Raw genomic sequence first — 16,933 nt, 5'->3', positions numbered from 1 at the left:
GGCTGAGTTTACGTAGTTTGACAACAACAACGACTGATTTCATTTTGATGGGCGCTACTATCAGTTTGAGACCGAGTTTACTGAAGACAAGCTGAAGGAAATGGAGGAGAAAAGTGAAAGAGGGGCAGCTGCAGTGGAGTCTATGTGCTGGAAACTGAGGCTAAAAGTGACAGAGGGAGAGGGGACTACAGATGAAAAACAGCCTCTTGGCTAATTCTGGCGCATTTACAGTGATGTTATTAATGTGCACTGTCCCTGTTTTCAAATAAACTTATAAACTAAAACTAAACTAAAAACTGGAGAGCTGGTGGAGGATATGTGCTGGACCTGGGGGAATCAAGTTCTCAGTGTGGTCACTGCCTGCCAGTGGCCGCTGAAACCAGATGTTTGTGCTGTCGGTGGCCGCTGAAACCAGATGTTTGTGCTGCCAGTCGGCCTCGGACGTGTGTTGTCAGTGCCTGGACTCTGTGCTGGACACGGAAAGTTGCTGCATAGCGTATAACTGGAGGAGAGTGGGTGAGTTGTTTTCGTCTCTTTTCAATAGAAACCAGGCTAAGCTAACAGATGTTTGATGCCTCGTACTATTATGGGCTGGGACCGTGTTTGTACTGTTGACGATGTTTGGTGCTGTTCTGAGCATTATTTGTGGCTGTAAGTGGCTTTTTGATCGGTTGACAGTGGATCCATATACTGCGCTTTTTCAGAGGAAGTTTCATAACTTCCTCTGTTTAACCCTCAGATAACAAACTGACCAAAAGACGTCAGAGAATATAAAAAAAAACTGTCTGAACACTGAGGAAGTAAAACACTGAAACAACTTGAGTAAATTCTCACTTTAACTTTGTGGACCAACAGGAGGTTTTTATCTTTAGTTGTGTTTCAAACTCTCTGAAGGTCACAGCAAAATGCCTGAAGCTGAAGTCCTGTACAGCAACGTTCAGTATGAGAGGGGGGCGAGGAGACGCACTAATGGTGAGTCCTTAATTATTATTTTTTTGTCTTATAGGTGCAGAATAAAATCAAAGATGTATCCTGAATTAAGTGAAATGTTCATTTTAAAACCATCTCCTGTCTTCAGAGTGAACTGATGGACCTGACTCACTTCTCTAATATGTAAACTCCAGATACTTCAAGAGTTGTTTCTTGTGTTTGAGATGTGAAACATTTTAACATTCACCTTCTCCAAAGTCACCTTGAGTTTGCAGTTGTTTGATCACCTGTTTGGTTTTATGTTGCAGCGATCACTTCCTCATCAGATGTAACAACTTACTATGGGGTCCGGACGCTGGAAAGTGAAGCAGCTGCAGAGCTGCCAGGTCGGTAACCAACAGTGTAGAGTCAAGATGAGGCCGTTACCTGATCGATAGGAAAATAAGAATAATTATTAATAATTAATAAAATGTGTAGCTGCTGGAATCAGAGGAACTGGTGTGTAAATATTAACACAAAGGAAAAAACACTCTTTAAAACAAATGTGCATTACACAGTAGTATGCAGTGTGCAAATAAACATTAATTAACACACAAAGACATTTTGTGTTGACGCTCTGCAGTCGTGGTAAATGTTCTCAGAGGTGTGATGTTATTTTGCACCATCACTTCCTCTGATTTTCTCAGAAACTCAAAAAGAAGAAATGACCTGTTAGTTTGTTGTTGATTTTAAAGTAGTCTCATGAGCTGTGTCTTTGCTGTTGGTCAGTCTCCCAGCAGGGGGCAGCAGAGCTGAAGGGACCAGCACAGGTGAGACGGCGGGACGTGGCCCTCCTGGTCCTCAGTCTTCTCCTGGCAGCTGCCGTCAGCGCTCTGGCTGCTTCCTGTGAGTCTCCACTCTTTTCTCTGTCAATAACAGATGATTCACACGTCAAGTAGCTACAGACAAACAACATCTGCTCTGTGACACCAACAACTCATCTCTCTACAACCTCCATCAAGTCAAACACTGTACAAAACCACTCAAGATCAAACTGGATGTTCAGATGTCTTCTTCTTCTTCTCCTTCTTTCTTCTCAGTAATTCAAATTTTTCAAACTAAGGACCAGCTCCAAAAGCTGCAGTTTGACCTCGAAGCTCTGAAGAGAAATCTCTCAGGTCAGTTTGTTCACTTTTATTATTCAGACAGGTGAAGACTGATACAGACCTGATTTAAAATTCATCACTTTATGTTTCTCATGTGAACAATGAGAAGAAAATAAATAAATATTTCTACTTCATATTACCTCTTACATTCTACTGTCCTATTATATAATAAACTGTGATATTGGTGGAGTTTTCCTTTTATAATCAACAGATCCAGTGAACAGCTGCAGTGGTTTTTTACAACCTGCCCAAGGGACCATGTTGGCTCTGGCACATTTATATAGATGTGGAATCTGAAATGTTGATCAATGTGCACCGTCTCTGGTTAACAAATAAACAAGTAAATAAATAAAATAATGTTAAATTCCAGTGAACATTTGGTCTGAAGCGAAAAAAAGGTTATAATCACAATAACTATCAGCTTATAACTAAAAATGAAGCCACGAGTGTGAACAAACAGCTTCATTAGTTTTCAGTAAAGTCGACTACTGATTCTCTCACTCTGCTCTGTTGTTTTAAAGACTTGGAAAATAAAAATACTGAAAATACAGACGAGCTGCAGAAGCTGCAGGTACTTAATGAAGAACTTAGAAAAAAAGTCTCAGGTAAGTTTGTGTTTTAAAACCATTTAGTGTCACATTACGTTTCATCTCAACATTTTTCAGTCATGTAGAAACTATTTTTCTCCTGATAAGTGAACAAACACTGTTGCACTGACAGATACAGGAAGTTAGAGTGTAGTTACCTGATCGATGCCTTGTTCATCTCCTCCAACAGATGAATCATGTCTGAAGTATGAAGGAGACTGGGAACAACATGGAGGACGGTGCTACAGGTTCTCCTCCTGTCATTTATCCTGGACCAAGAGCAGGAGGAGCTGCAGAGATCAGGGAGGAGACCTGGTGAAGATTGACAGCAGAGAGGAGCAGGTAGAAAACACAACTTTATGTTTCATCGTCTCAGAACAGAAACATCTGAGCAGAGAGAAAATCACCAAACGTTTCCTCTTCAGACGTTCCTGAAGAACCAAGTGAGAGAAAGACGGAAACATAATGGTGATTTCTTCTGGATCGGTCTGACGGACTCAGACACAGAGGGAGACTGGAAGTGGGTGGACGGCTCAACACTGGACAAAAGGTTTGACTCTTTAGTAAAAACATTTTTTCCATTTCCAGGTCAAAGTTTCCTGTTGTTTCTGATCCAGTTCTTTCTGCTCCTCTTCTCTCAGCTTGAGTCTCTGGGGCATCAATCAGCCGGACGACTCCAAAGGGCAGGATCCTGATGGAGAGGACTGTGTCATAATAGGAGATAAGTGGGGGGATTACACCTGCAAAGCTGAATTCAGATGGATTTGTGAGAAACAAGCAGAACAAAAAGGACAGCTTCAAGTCTGTAAATAAGTTTAGCTTTAACGAACTGTGGCCTGATGAAGGTTGCGTCAAAACCGATGGAAGAGCAGAGAAACATTTAAAGGACAATTAAAGAGAGAAAGACACGCACATCGTAGGCCCAATTGGGATGGGTGCTGGATCAACGAGGAGTAAAATGCAAAAAGAGGAAAAAATCCGCACACCATGAGCTCCCTTCAGATAAATTTAATAGCGTGACGTTTCGAGCAAAACAATGCTCTTTTTCAAACTGCTGTATCAGCATTTAAAGGACCACAGCTCATTAAATCACATTCACTCCTTCATTTAGAGACTGTACATAATTCAGATTTATGACTGTATAAAGTCTTTTCTCAGCTTCAAGACAAGAAAAATCGTACATTTCTTTGACCGGCGCAAGACAGACTTTTTTTTTCATTCAACAATCAATTAGTCAGAGGTTCAAAGAGGTTCACATACCGTCGTAGTTCCGACCATAAACGGCGATTCTGCGGCGTTATTCTCATAACTCGCCACGAAGGAAACCGCCACCACTAATAATAACAAAATAACGATAGAGACAGATCGATATATTTATCGAAAATGGGCCCATTAACAAGTGTGGGTAGCGGAGATTCATCCACATTAACGTGAGACTTTTTTATAACTGAATAGAAACTCCTCGTTGTCCCTTTAACTTTAAACAGTTTAAAGAAAGAAAGTGTTTGGGTTTTCTCATTTTTACTTCCTGTTTCTGTTCATTTTCATCTCTTTTACGTTTAGTTGAACACAATTCCTCAAAATACTCAAACCAGCTTTAAATTCATTCAATGTCTCTGATATTCTTTTTTTTTTTACAGTCACAGATGTATGAAGAATGTTTAACTCATTTCTGTGATACATTTAGATAAAGTCTTAATAAAACATTTACATCTTCAGATCACTCTAATTGTGTGTTGATTGTGACTGGTTTTACAAATGTGTCCTAAAATGGTCAAAGAGGAGGAGCCTGTGTGGAGCTGAGACTCCTCCACCTGTCACTCCAAGAGGCCACGCCCCCTTATTCTCCATCACTTCAGTCACTAATAAAGTGTTCAACAGGTGAGTTGTACAAACAGTTTCTGTTCCAGGATGTAAACATGTTTATTTTAACATGGGAGTCTATGGAGACCGACTCACTGTTGGAGACTCACTCTAGTGGTCAGGAGAGGAACTGCAGCTGCTGCTTCTTCACTGTTGATGCTTCATGTTTCAGCCTCAGAGGTTCAAGCTGGGATTTAAGCCAGTACAAAGTAGAGCAGACAACAATATTATTATTTAACACATTGGTATTGAAAAAATATTTAATTCAACAGCTTCATGTTGAACAAGACTAAGACAAAGTTTAAAATGAGAAATGAGACTGAAGAACAATGTGGCGTTATCATAATTTCATATAAACATAAGACAACATAAGCCTCATGTATATCATCATAAATATTAACTATAATATCTAATACTGCCTCAACAGGAGGAGATGCAGTAAATTAAGTAAATTATTTGGCACATCACTGTAGAATAGAATAGAGGGTTGAAAAAATGGTTTCATCACTTCCTCTGTTAAAACCTCAGACTACAAACTGACCGACAGACGTCATAGAATATAAAAGACTGTCTGAACACTGAGGAAGTGAAACGTTGAAACAACTTGAGGAAACTCTCAGTGTCATTGTGGAACAACAGGAGGTTTTTATCGGACATCTTAACAGAATTTGAGCCATTTGCTGCTAAAACCAAAACTCTCTGAAGGTCACACAGCAAAATGCCTGAAGCTCAAGTCTTGTATAGTGAGGTCCAGTTTGAGAGCGGAGCAAGGGGATGCACCAATGGTGAGTCTTCAATTCTTTTACAACTTAAAGGTACAGAATAAAATAAAAGATGTAGGACACAGAAGAAAGTGAAATGTTTGTTTTGAAAATCATCTTCGAGAGTTATTTCTTATGTTTGAGATGTGAAACTTTTCACCGTGCACCTTCTGTGAGTTTGTAGTTGTTTCATCACCTGTTTGGTTTTATGTTGCAGCGATCACTTCCTCATCAGATCAAACGACTTACTCTGAGGTCCGGATCCTGGAAAGTGAAGCAGCTGCAGAGCTGCCAGGTCAGTAACCAACAGTGTGGAGTCGGTGATTGAGATGAGGTGGCTTCCTAATCCATAGAATATTAGTCAGCAACAATTTTAGTAATAAAGTAATCATATCAGACATTAGTCAAGCAAAAAAGGTAAAAGTTCAAGAATTCACACTTCTCAGATGTGAATGTTTTCTTAGTTGTAATATAATACATAGCCTAATTTATAATCAAATAGCCTATAATAACTTATTTCTTTAGATGTCACTTTGCACATCTCAAGGACTTTTTTAAATTAGTTTCTGACATTTTTTAGAGGAATCATCATCAGATTAACTGATAATCAACACAAGTTGAATCAAACCCACGACCTTAAGGCCAAGTCAGTGTGTGTGGTTGTGTTTGACAGAGACTTGATATAAATGTATGGTAGACAGATTAACATCAGAGATATGAGGCTCAGAAGTTACCACGGCAACTTTAGGTGGCTGCCACGACGATAGACGCACCTCAGGCTGAGGCAGACAGAAAGGTCAAGAAAAAGGCTGATTTTCTGCCTCTGCACTGGTCTCATATTTGGGCTGATTCTGACAAAACGGTAGCTCCTATTAGAAGAAGCAGCAGACCGTGGTCGCCCAGAATGCTTTGACATGATTTAGTGTTTCTACAGTAAATATTTTGGAAACCCTTGCGAGTTAAAAACAGGGGTCCCTTCTGCTTCTCTCAGAAAGTCTTTGTATTGCAATGAATGGGGATCAGGGAGAGACCTGGCCTTACTCAGAGGCTCACAGTTTAAATTCTGTAAGTCTCTCTGCTTTGTTGAGCACAATGTTAGAGAGAGGACAAATTTGTCTACAACTGTGGAAAAAATCATGTCCATAGAGTGTAATTTGTATCCAGGAGCAGCATGGAAAGAGAAACTTCTCCCACTCTAGCCAATGATGTCATCCACATCTGCGCAATACACTCTCATTATAATAGAGAGCCTAAGCGGAAGCAGGAAGTAACGTCACCATGGGACCTCAACTCTGTAAAAGTCTCCATGTAAGTGAACGGGAGTCAAAGTTTTATTTTGTGATCCGATTGAATTGTGTCATGAGAAAAAAATATGACCTCTACCTGTTTAAAACATCACGTTTCAAGCCGAGAAATCAGCAGTTTATCGTAAAACGGCAGAGCTGAGCAGGAGCCCCCTCCCCACAGTGATTCACCTGTTCACTATGTTAGTTCAATAACTCCGACGACAACTGTACGTTTTCATGACTTTACTCCAACTCGTGCACGACAACAACAAAGACTGACCCCGCACTTCCTGACTCAGAACATACAAAACATTTGTGCATGCGCAGAGGGAAAAATTGCCTTAACATATAACCAAGTTTAAAGTTTCAACTTTAATAACTAGAGTAGAACAGTAGAGAAAAAGTCTTTGTTGTTTAGTCCATTTAGCTTTTAAGCTGCCATACACCTTCGCTGAGAGCCCTCAGCAGAACGAGTGCAGACGTCCCCTTCTTGGTCAATCAGTCAGCGAGTTGCTCCTTAGTTGCTGACCACATGATCTGTTGAATAGTCCCAGAGCTGATAAGTTCCTTGATACCACTGATCTTGAGTCTGAGTCTTTTCTCTGTGACTGATTTGGTGGATTTGATAGCATCAAAAAGAGAGTGGTTGTCTGTTACACACACAATAGGCAAAGTGTTGCGTGTACAGTCACCTGTGGTGAGCTCTGAATAGAGTGTAGCTAAGAAGACTGCACTGTCGATGCCATCTCCTAGTGCCAAAGTCTCTCCAGCTAAAGTGCTTCGAACAACTCTTCTGATCCTCTTTGATTGCCAGCATATAGGTGAGAATCTTCCAGCCTCTCCCATGAGCATGATTAGATGTCCTCCTTGAGTGCCTCCATCTGGAAGATTTCCCATGGATGAATCGCTGAACACCACCAGCTTTAAGGTGCTATCTTTTCCCAAGTACTGAAACCTCAAAGTCACCTCCTCCGACTTCAGTTTTCTGATCAGTTTATTTGCACAATGCAAAGTCTGAACAGTGGCGTGCTTTGTACTGGATGCTAGGATAGATATGTCACACAGTATGTCGGGTCTGCTTTGCCTCACCACCCACAATATCTGGCCAATCTTTGACTTAAGCATATCATGTTCAGTGTCTGTTAGGGGGGCCTCTCGCTGTGTGGCTCTGGTGGGGTCCACAGGAATGGGCTGGAGATTTTTTATGTACCTCCATTGTTGCACCTGTATTTCATCCTCCACAGAGAGAACCTCCATTCCAATGTAGTTGAAGCTGTTGTGTTCTTCACGTCCAATTTGAAAAGCAGCTTTCAGGTAAGGGATGACTGTCATGGAGAACATTTCTGAACCCCCCCAGATAAAATCGTCCACATGACAAGCAAGGACTCCCATCACATTGCAAGAGTCATCCAACCAGTAGAATACTGCAGGGTCCACTTTTGACACAGTACCTCCTGACTGCTGCATAATGTCCTTCACCCTATCATACCAATACAGAGAAGCGTCTGCCAGGCCATAAACACACTTCTTCAACTTCCACACAGTTCCTTTGCTCTGAGCTTCTTGGGGAGGCCTAATGTAGACATTTCGGGTTAACTCTTTACCTTGCAAAAAGGCTGCTTTAATGTCCATGGAGTTCAGCTGCCATTTCTTTTGACATATAACAGCCATGATCATTTTTAGAGACTCCGAGGGACAAGTAGGTGAGTCTTTTGGGAGCTCCTCAGTGTTCATTTCCTCAAAGCCTCTTGCAACTAATCTGGCTTTAGGTACAACCCCCTGTGGTGTTTCCTTAAGTGTGCACACCCACCTTGTAGTGATGCATTTCTGACCTTCATCTCTCACTTCTTCAAACACATTGTTCTGTTTCCAGTTGCTGAGTTCAGCGTGTTTGGCAGGCATGAAGGCATCATCATTCACAATCAGTACATCCCCTTCATGGCAGTCTGCACATAACTCAGCATCCTCAGTTGGACCCAGCTGAAGATTGTCCACTTGTCCTAAGTCCACTGATCCAGTTGTGCCAGCAATTTCCTCAGGCTCTGTGTACTGTAAATTATACCAGTTTTTGTATGTTCCAGTGGACTTTCCTGCCCGGCTGAGGATTTTTCCAGTGTGTGCTTGGCCACTTCCACTGTCTGTGTATGTAACTACTCGTCCAGTTTTCAGCTTAAGTCCTTCACAAGTAGTATTTGAGTGTGCTGATGGTGTGAGGGGGCTCATTATTTATCCTGTTATCCTCAGCATCTTCATCATTTGAGGGTGCCTCTTCCTCATTTTCATTTACAGTGTCATTTTCATAGAGTCCTGTTTCTGGTAATGTGGCATTTTCAGTTCTCATCAGCTGATTATCTCTTTCTCTCAACACACAGCCATCAACCTATCGAAGTCTGGATTGATGTACACGAACATAAGTGCCCCCGTGGCGAACAAATATCACCACACCATCTTGGCCGATGACCACACCTGGACCTTTCCACTCTGTAGAATCCACCCGTTTGTAGTATACCTTATCCCCCGTTTCATATCGGTCATCAGTGGGTCGCAGTTGTTTACGAAGGGCTCTTCGGATCCGCTCAGAGCATTCTGCTTCAGTGAATGCTCTCCTTGTGGCATGTAATGCTGAGATGTGCTGGGCTATCCAAGTAGACACGCTAGTCCCTTCTAGAGCTGGCGGCTTATCAGTGAGAACTGACTGTAGATTTGGGTTCTGCCCGAACACTAGCTGGTAGGGACTGTAGCCATGCACATTGTGCATAGAGTTTTTTGCCATCAGGGCCCAGTCTAGGGCTGTCTTCCAATCACATCCATTGTCTCTCTTTACTTTCAACAGGATTTCAGTGAGAGTTTGATTGTGCCTTTCCAAGAGACCATTGCTCCATGGACTATAAGCTGCAGTCGTTTTCACTTCAATGTTTAAGTTTTCAGCCATGTCCCTCATTTCTTTTGTCAGTGAACAGTCTGCGTGGAGGACCATGAACACTTATCCAGCAGTGAATAAAGTGCTTCACTATTTCTTTGGGTTTCTTGGTGGTAATAATGCTCCCTGCACTGAATCTTGTGAAGTGGTCAATGGCATGCAGATACCACACCCCTGGCTCTAGCTCATGTAAGTCCATAGCTACAGTTTCATTGTAGGTTGAGGCCATGGGTAAACCTACTGCTGGCTTCTGCTTTGGTTTACTGTATCTGATGCATGTTTCAAAGTTCTTTACAATATCCTTCAGGATTATGATGCACTCATCATCAGTATTACCTGAGCAGGTCAGTAGTTTTTGCAATCTGTCGACTGAGGCATGTCCAAACTGCTTGTCCAGTTTCAATAGCACTTTTTGTTTTTCTTGTTTTGTCATGTTTTCCGTCACAATGAGGATGTCGTTTTCATTTTGGATGTCACTTCCATCTGGGGTATTCTTATCCCTCAAGTTCACACAATAATGTCCTGATTATGTCAGTTCAAGTTTCACAGGTTGCTTGAACATTATGGCTTTGTCATTCTCAATGTCCAAAACAGCACCTGCTCTTTTCAGTGAAGTTTTGCTTAAAAGCAAAGGGATATCGGCTGGAACAACTTCTGTCTCAATAATTTGACATTTAGTTTGTGCTATCACAGCTGGGATTTTCACTTTCTTTGTGGAATGGACAATTCTCCCATCACCAAACTTGAATGGTCTTGCACTTTTCATGTCCTTCATTTTCAGTAACTCATCCTGTGTTAGTTGACCGACATAATGATCAAGCCATTTTTTGCCACACACTGTTCTGGTGCAAGCTGTATCAATCACAGCAGATCCAAGAGACTCCACCATGAAAATCTTTGTGTCAGACTATGTGTCTTTAGACAATAAAGTGATGTTGCATTCCTCAACCTCTGTTTGTCTTTCATCTTCTGTTAGTTTAGCATGTTCATTTTTGTGGGGGCAGTCCTTTGCCCAGTGATATAAGCTTTGACAGACTGCACATCTCGTTCTCCTACCATATCTGTCAAGCGGATTGGTACCTTGAATAGCTGCTTGATGTTGCGGATTTGACCTACTTTCTCTCCTGCCGGTAAACTTTGTGTAGTAGGCAGCTTCAGTTGTATCTCCGCTCACCTGCAGTGCACCAGCGCCGCCCCGTGGCGTAGTGTCGCCAAATATCCTCGGCGGCCTTCATGTTGTCAAACGTGAGGCTTGGACAAGCGGTAAGTGCCAACTGTTTGTCTCTAATATGAAGTCCCGCAGTGTCTAGCAGCTTGAATGCTAACACCGCATCCGGTAGCTCCATTTTGAACTGGCGAATTCTGTTGTACCTCCGTTCAAACTCGACAATGTAATCTGTTGTGAACAAACTAAAATGAGTTAGCTGGCCACTAGGGGTCACCCTTTTCCACATAGGCAGTTATTGGGGTACTATTCTTCTTCTACTCCAGGTGAATGTTACTTCCGGTGTTATTCGGATGCCACCTCGCTGTGTATGAATGTATGCCTGCTCGTGTGTTGCAGATAAAGTCCGTTTGCTCTATAAAGTTCGCGTGATCCTTTTTCTTTGTGTGTACAAGTTACCACATATTTTTGGCGACGAGGTGAACCGGTTTGTGGCCGTGTCGACGGGAACGTCTCCGTTTGGTTTTGTTATTAGCGTAGCTAGGCTAAAGTGTGCTAGCTAGCGTGCTAGGCGGCTGTCTGCGAGCGGCAAGACCGAGGACGGACAGCGCCGGACGGAGGATACATGGGTCGCGGAGAGTGTGGCAGGACGAGAGACACGAGAGGCTCCAGCGGCTGCAGCGGCTGCGGTGGAACCATCGGCGGAGCAGCGCGAGGAGAGGCAAGAGGCGCCGGTGGCGGCAGGACAGCTGCCGGGGATCGGAGTTCAAGCTCGGATGGCTACATACGGGACTGTCGGTGAATTTGTGGAGGGAAACGAGGACTGGACTGAGTACGAGGAGAGGTTGGGACACTTTTTCTCTGCTAATGAGATTACGGATGAGGCTAAACAGCGCTCTATTCTCCTGAGTGCGTGTGGAGCAAAGATTTATAAGCTGATAAGGAACTTGGCCACGCCGCGGAAACCAGGGGAAATCCCGTTATGATGAACTGGTCGCACTCGTGAGAAACCACCACAATCCCAAACCTTCTGTGATAGTCCAGAGGTTCAAGTTCCATAGCCATTTCAGGAAGCAAGGTCAGTCTGTATCCACCTTTGTTGCTGAGTTACAACAGCTGTCAGAGTATTGTGACTTTGGGACAGTGTTGGATGATATGCTCAGGGACAGACTGGTGTGCGGTATCAATAATGATGCCATTCAGCGCCGCCTGCTGGGGGAAACCCCACCACTGACGTTCAAGAAGGCTCTGGAGATTTCCCATGGTATGGAGATGGCTGCTAATAATGTTAAAGATATCCAAAAAGGAAATGGAGGAGCACAGATAGCAGCAGTGCACCAAGTCAAGAAAGACACTGGTAAGCAGGCAAAGCGTGTGGAATGTTTCCGGTGTGGTGGGGCACACTATGCTAATGACTGTAAATTTAAAGAGGCTGTCTGCCATACATGTAACAAAAAAGGAAATTTGGCAAAAAAGTGTAGAGGGTCAAAAGGGAGGGGGAAGCCGGGGCTGGGAAAAATGAATCAGTCTCAGGCAGCCACACACCACCTTGACGAAGAGGCTGAATGCTCCTATAACATGTTTGGGGTGGAAACGGACGATGAACCACCTGAGCCCTATTATGCTACCGTCACTGTTAGAGGGAAGGACATTAAGTTTGAGATTGATTCAGGGGCTACTGCATCCGTCATCAGTGAGGACACCTACAGACGGACGTGGGGGTCTAACCTGCCTCCCCTCAGTCCATCAAAGCTCAAACTCAGGACTTATACAGGCCAGCCCATTCCTCATTTGGGGGTGCTGTATGTGGACATTTCAGCAGGGGGTCAGAAGGCAAACGCCAGGCTGGTGGTTGCTAAGGGCAGCGGCCCCAGTCTGTTGGCCGTGACTGGCTTCGCAAAATCCGTCTGAACTGGCATGAGATAAAATATGCATGTACAACAGAGGACATTCTGCAGCGGTACAGGGAAGTGTTCAGGGAGGAGCTGGGAACACTTAAGGGGGTTACAGTAAAGCTCCACGTGAACCCTGAGGCTGCGCCTAGATTTTTCAAACCCAGGTCAGTCCCCTACGCCATGAAAGGCAAAGTTGAAGAAGAGCTAGAACGTTTGCAGAAGCTGGGCATAATAGAGCCTGTTCAGTTTTCAAGGTGGGCAGCACCCATTGTGCCAGTTTTGAAAGAGGACAAAACTGCACGGATATGCGGGGACTACAAACTCACCGTCAATCAAGTCTCTAAACTGGAGGAGTACCCGTTGCCACGCATAGAGGACTTGTTTGCAACCCTATCAGGGGGTAAGCTTTTCACAAAGCTGGACATGAGCCAGGCTTATCAGCAGTTGTTGCTTGACGAGGAGTCAAAGGAGTATGTCACCATCAACACGCACAAGGGACTGTTTAAATACAATCGCCTGGTGTTTGGAGTGGCGTCCAGCCCTGCCATTTTCCAACGAACAATGGACACACTGCTGCAGGGGATTCCGCATGTAGCGGTGTACCTGGATGATATTTTGATCACAGGGGCCACAGAGGCAGAGCATCTGGCTAACCTGGAGCAGGTGTTGAGGAGGCTCTCGGAAGCAGGACTGTGGTTAAAGCGCAGCAAATGTGTGTTCCTGGCATCAAGCGTGACCTACCTGGGGCACAGGATCACAGCTTAACTTGAGCTATTAAAGAGGCCCCAAGTCCTAAGTGTGTCGCTGAACTCAGATCATTTTTGGGCTTAGTAAATTATTATGGGAAGTTTCTGCCCGACCTGTCAAGAGTCTTAGCCCCACTGTACAAGCTTCTTCATAATGACACTAAGTGGCAGTGGTGTAAGGAGCAAGAGGAGGCTTTTAAGGAAGTGAAAGAGCTCCTCCACTCTACAACATTCCTGGTTCACTATGACCCTGATAAAGAGATAATCCTTTCATGTGACGCCTCACCCTACGGGGTCGGGGCCGTCCTGTCACGTGATGGAGGACGGATCAGAGAAACCGGTTGGTTTTGCTTCACGTACCCTGACAGCAGCGGAGAAGGGCTATTCGCAGCTAGACAAAGAAGGTCTGGCCATCATTTTTGCTGTTAAACGCTTTCATCAGTATCTCTATGGCCGTGCTTTCAAAATCCACACAGACCATAAACCACTGATGAGTCTGTTCAGCGAGACCAGATGCATCCCGCCGCTAGCTTCAGCCAGGATACAGCGCTGGGCGCTCACACTGTCAGCCTACCAGTATTCAATAGTATTCAGAGCAGGTAAAGATAATGCCAACGCTGATGCCCTGAGCCGGCTGCCTTTGTCTGAAACACCTGTCACTACCTATGTGCCTCCAGAGACTGTGTTTTCGATAGAGAGGCTCGCAGAGACACCGATAAGAGCGTCCCAGATCAGACAGTGGACAGAGAGGGACCCTGTCCTGTCACGAGTCAAACTTTTCCTTTTACAAGGCTGGCCCATTGTGGTGGAAGGAGAGGAGCTGAGGCCGTATGCTAAACGCAAAACAGAGCTGAGTCTGCAGGATGGGTGCATCTTCTGGGGGGCAAGGGTCGTTGTGCCCCCACCAGGCCGTACACAGATTGTTGAAGAATTACACGAGACGCATCCAGGTGTATCTCGGATGAAAAGCCTGGCAAGATCCTATATTTGGTGGCCAAGACTGGATCAGGATCTGGAGAACAAGGTGAAAACATGCACGCAGTGTCAGACCAATCAGAACATGCCTCCACCTGCTCCTTTGCACCCATGGGAGTGGCCTGACCGCCCGTGGTCTAGGTTACATTTGGACTTTGCTGGGCCGTTTAAGGGACAAATGTTTCTCATAATGGTGGATGCACATTCTAAATGGATTGAGGCCCACATCATGAGCAATATCACAGCGCCCACAACCATTGACAAGCTCAGGCAAGTGTTTGCTGTCCATGGTTTGCCGGACACACTGGTCACTGATAATGGCCCGACATTCACAAGTGAGCTGTTCAGTGAATTCATGCACCAGAATGGCATATAGCACGTTCGGACAGCTCCTTTTCACCCAGCCTCGAATGGCTTGGCGGAGAGGGCTGTGCAGACCGTGAAGGAGGGCTTGAAGAGGATGGCAGGAGATTCACTCAGCACTCAGCTTTCACGGTTCCTGTTCAAGTATCGCCTCACACCACAGACCACAACGGGACGCACGCCAGCGGAGCTGCTGATGGGGCGTCGGCCTAAGGCAAGACTGGACCTGCTGCGTCCAGACATGAAAGTGAAAGTGGTGGAGAAGCAGGAAAAACAGAAAGAAAGACATGCTCGATGTGCACGAGACAGACAGTTACAACCAAATGACTGTGTTTATGCAAGAAACTTCAGCAGTAGCATCAACCAGCAGTGGCTACCTGGGGTTATTCTCAAGCGGAGCGGCCCGGTGTCTTATGTCGTGAAGCTGACTGATGGTCGTACATTCCGCAGACATCAAGACCATGTGCGCCTGCGGCATGACACAGGGACTGAGACAGAGATGTCCATGGATTATCCAGTGGGACCACTGGCTGTGGAAGTGGGTCTTCCAGAGAGAGAGACCCAAGGAGATGTTGCTGTGGCCCTCAGAGGGACTGGACACTGTAGTACTGAGGCCCAGACAACAGGCAGTCCCCTCGCACCAGTCACACCTGAAGCACCCACAGCAGTGGTGCCTTCTGGGTCCCCTAGGTGGTGCGGAGGTCGCAGCGTGTGAGAAAACCTCCTGAGAGACTAGCTCTGTGATGGAGCATGTTAAGTTGGAATGTTATATTGCCTGTTAACTTTGTTATATTTACAGGTGTAACACTTGTTTGTTAGATTTGGGCCTAGGTTCTAAGGAGTAAATAGAGAATGATTAGAGTAAACAACTGACAGTTTTATTTCAGTGGAAAAACACAAAAATATCACATTTACAGTGACTCAAAAATACCCCAAATAAAATAGAGCTCTTTTCTTTAAGAAAAAAATAAAAAAATAAAATTATTTGAAAAGAAACAGTCCTTGGATCCACTTCCTTTTTGTTCAGTGGGTTTCAGCTCGTTTGTGTTGACAGTGTTCTTTGTGTGGTTCGTTTTGTGTTTAGAGTTACACTACCCGGGTAGGTATTAGTGTGTGTGTTTGTTGGTCTCCTTATCTGGGAAATCCTGTATGTTCCACGACGATCCGGCTGAAGATCCTGTAGTAGCTGGCCAGGCTACTAACAGGACGCCTCAGAGTCCTTCTGGTGGGTCTGGCTCGCCATCGATGTCAAACGTCTCTCAGATGATCCAGGGTCACCAAAAACCAGTCTGCACATATTGTGCAAAACAACAAATCAAATTATTTTATCATCATAAATTCAATCATGTCAGTTTCAAGCTTTGAATTAAGTTTTACACTTAACTTTTGTAACATGTAAATAATCTCTCCATGAATTTACCATTTTTTAATTTATCTAAATAATTATTTATCAGATTTTTCCTAACAGCATTTAATCATGAACTTCTTCACATTCACACTCAATGAATATACAGCATTTTTAAACACAGTAACATATTTTTAACCTTTACCCAGTTTTAACAGTACTTCCATATGAAATGATAATTTATAACCTCAATGTAACTGAGTAAATAATGAATTCAGCATTTTCCCACTTTCAAAACACTCTTAAAAGCTCCAACTGGTTTTTAACTTGCTTTCACTGCACTATATCATGGTAGCTGATGGCTGTGCTAGCCGACCGCCGCGTTAGCAGGCAGGTAAACATCAACAATATCATCACTCACCGGAGTTTTCCACGGTAAACAAACACTCGTCGGACCTCGTCACGGCAACGGTAAGTAGGAACACACATCAGCATCACACCATTCTGCACCATTTAACTTCTTTTCTTCTCTTTAGCTGCTCTCTTAATACTCTCACTCTGGTCACCACATGCGTTTTCTCTGACTTCCTGGTTTTTTCTACTTCGTGCTTTCCCGTCCGCGATATTTTTTTTCCTACTATGGCCACCTATGGCCGCGCCAAGACCCGCCTTACTCCACCTCTGATTGGCTGCCTCTGCAAGGCTAAGCCTATCCCTGCATCTTACCCTAACCTTAACCACTCCCTTCACACGCCTAAACCAACCGTCTTTGCCTAAACCTAACCGTCAGAGTCGAGGGCATCGTGATAAGCCAATCAGAGGCCTAGTAAGGCGGGTCTTTGCCTGGCCATAGCAGGAAAAAAAATGTTGCTTCCCGTCCTACTCCCGAGTGGAGTATCGGACCTTTCTACAGGTGCCGAGGAAGTAAAAACAAACAAACAGCTGACTCGCG

General features: G+C 44.3%; 1 long non-coding RNA gene across 1 annotated transcript; it reads right to left on the bottom strand.

The window, feature by feature from the left end:
- Nucleotides 1–1,672: 1,672 nt before the first annotated feature.
- LOC146977857 (uncharacterized) lies at nt 1,673–3,207 on the bottom strand. The gene is made up of 3 exons (XR_015037024.1): nt 3,070–3,207; nt 2,821–2,974; nt 1,673–1,835 (listed from the first exon to the last, which is right to left on the bottom strand). It is a non-coding gene; the product is annotated as an uncharacterized LOC146977857 (long non-coding RNA).
- Between the last annotated feature and the right edge of the window lie 13,726 nt (nt 3,208–16,933).

The sequence above is a fragment of the Trachurus japonicus genome, chromosome 11 (assembly GCF_045865225.1).
Source record: "Trachurus japonicus isolate A0001 chromosome 11, Traja_1.0".
Lineage (NCBI taxonomy): Eukaryota > Metazoa > Chordata > Actinopteri > Carangiformes > Carangidae > Trachurus > Trachurus japonicus.
This window is presented reverse-complemented; position numbering and strand designations above follow the sequence as displayed.